General features: G+C 79.3%; 1 non-coding gene across 1 annotated transcript; it reads right to left on the bottom strand.

The window, feature by feature from the left end:
* Positions 1-29: 29 nt before the first annotated feature.
* LOC142360301 (5.8S ribosomal RNA) lies at positions 30-182 on the bottom strand. The gene has a single exon (XR_012762955.1). It is a non-coding gene; the product is annotated as a 5.8S ribosomal RNA (ribosomal RNA).
* Between the last annotated feature and the right edge of the window lie 2,318 nt (positions 183-2,500).

The raw sequence follows: 2,500 nt of genomic DNA, 5'->3' as shown, positions 1-2,500 counted from the left end.
GGCGGCGCAGACGGCGATTGATCGTAAAGCGACGCTCAGACAGGCGTAGCCCCGGGAGGAACCCGGGGCCGCGAGTGCGTTCGAAGTGTCGATGATCAATGTGTCCTGCAATTCACATTAATTCTCGCAGCTAGCTGCGTTCTTCATCGACGCACGAGCCGAGTGATCCACCGCTAAGAGTTGTCTCGGTTTCGGCACCGCCCCGCGCGCGCGGAGGGGCCGGGACCGCTCGCCGAGAGCGGCCCCTTCTCTGAGGACGGCCGGACCGACCGCCGGCCCCGCCGCCGCCCACCCCCCTCCGCACGCGCGGAGGGGGCGCGGCGCGGCGGCGCGACGCGGCGCGACGGAGAGGCCCTCGCCTCGGCTTGACCGTACGAGCACAGGGGAAACGGAAAACAACGGAAAACCCCGAGCGGCCAAAGGGCGGGGGAGCCCGCGCTCCCGACCGACCCTGGGGAAACGTACGCAACACACACACCCTTGGCGCGCTTCGGGGGCGGCCCAGGCGCCCGGGCTCGGACCGGCCTCCCCCCGGAGGCTACGGCACGCCCGGCCGCGACGCCTGCCCGCCTTCGCTCGGGAGCCGGACGCCCGGCTGCGCCCGCGCTGCGACGAGCCGGCTCCGCCCACCACGGTCGCCTCTCGCCCCGCCGGCGAACCTCGGCGCCGACGCCGCCTTCCACCGACGCCGGAGGAAGCGCGGCCGGCCACTGGAGCGCGAGCCGGCGACGCGCGGCCGCCCACCGGCCCGCGCCGGATGGGCGAACCCGGCCACCCCGCCCGGCGGCGGCGGCCGCCACCGCCGCCGCGAAAACCGCCGCCGCAGCCGCTTCTCGCCTCGGCCCCCTGGGGCCGCCGGCACGGCCCCAGCGGAAAGGCGGACGGCGCTGAGCGCGGGGGGCGGCTCCCACTCTCCCCGTTTCCACGCGAAGACCCGGAGCGGGACGCCCCCGCGCCGCGCGCCCGCCCTCGAGACGGAAGCGACGGGCGGGGAAACGCGGGACGGGACGGCCGCCAGCGGATGCGGCCGGGGAACCCTCCCGGACGACCCGACGGACGACCGGCACCGACCGGCACGCCGAGCGGCGCCGCCGCCGCTCGGCCTGGGGGGGTGTGGCTCGCCCCCCCCTTTCTTTCCCTGGGCGCCGAGGGCGGGGCGAGGAGCGGGAGAGGGGAGCGCGGCGCGCCCCGAGCGCGGCCGCAGCGCGAGCGTCCAAAGGCGCGGGGCGGCCCCCCGGCGGCCGCCCCCCCCCCGCGGGGGCTCGCCGCGCCTTTCTTTCCCCCGGCGCGGAGCCCGCGCTCCGGCCGGCGGGTGGCCCCGTTTGCGAGGGCGGGCAGGTCGGCCGCGGCCGACCCGCGCCGCGGTCTCTCCGCCGAGACCGGCCCGCGGAGAGGGGGGGCAGGTTGGGGCAGCGAGACGCCCCCCCTTCTCCGGCACGGCGGCCCGCGGGGGCGGACGCCCCCCCCGCGGCTCGCGCCGTGCCGCTCGAGTCTTTAAACCGCCGCCCGGCTCCTTTGGCCTTTGACCCCCGGACTCGGCCGAGGGAGGGCCGCCGAAGCGCGGACGCTAGGTACCTGGCCCTGGGGTGAGGGAAACGACCTGCATGGCCCCGCGGGGGTGCCTCCCCCGGCTGCCGCCCTCGGGGGAGCGTCCGCCCGCGGGGGCGCGCCCGGCATCCGCCGCCACCACCTCGTCCTCCTTAGCCCCGGGGCCCGGGGTTTCCCTCGATAGCCCGGCGCTGCGCCCGGGGGGAGAGACGTGGCTCGGGCCGCCCGCTCGCGCGGGACGCGACCCGGCCGGGGGGGGGCCTCGCCCGCCCCGGGCGGCGCCAGCGGCCGAGACCGTGCTCGCGCCCCCCCCTTCCCGCCACGGCTCCCTCTTCGAGAGGCAGCCGTGCCGGGTCGGAGGGGAGGTTCGCGGGTCCGGCCGCCGCGCCGCCCGAAACGCCGTGCGCACACCCGCGCCACGGCCCGGAACGCCCGGAGACAGCCCTGTCCCGCGCGCGGGGGGGTAGACGGCGCCGCCGCCGGCGCCGCCCCACCCCCCCCCCCAGGAGCTGCCGCCCCCCGAAGACGGCGACACCCCTCGGCTGTCGCGCTTGCGGCCCCCGGTGCCGCCGCCGTCGCTCGACGCTCGCCCCCCGGCCCGCCGAGCAGGCCGGTGCTCTGCCGGCCGCGCTCGCCGCGTTGCCCCGCCGGCATCCCCCCCTCTTGCTTCCCGCGCAGACGCGGGAAGCGGGGAGCCGGCGGGGGCGCGGCGTCCGCGGCCGACAGGTCGACGCACCCGCGCGCGTCGGAGGACGAGCCGCACGAGACGACGGCGGCGGCGGGCGACAGGACGAGGAGAGCGCCTCCGGGGAGCGGCGGGGGGAGGGGACGCCCCCTCCCCCTCCCTCACGCACGCACGCGGCTCCCGCGCGGGAGCCGGGCCTTTCCGGGCGAACTCAGGAACGTGCGAGCGCGCGCGCGCACGGAAAACCCGCGGCGACGGCGTTCGGCG

This window comes from Opisthocomus hoazin, unplaced genomic scaffold, assembly GCF_030867145.1.
Source record: "Opisthocomus hoazin isolate bOpiHoa1 unplaced genomic scaffold, bOpiHoa1.hap1 HAP1_SCAFFOLD_233, whole genome shotgun sequence".
Classification (NCBI taxonomy): Eukaryota; Metazoa; Chordata; class Aves; order Opisthocomiformes; family Opisthocomidae; genus Opisthocomus; species Opisthocomus hoazin.
Note: the sequence above shows the minus strand (reverse complement) of the source record. Positions and strands in the feature narration are given on the sequence as shown.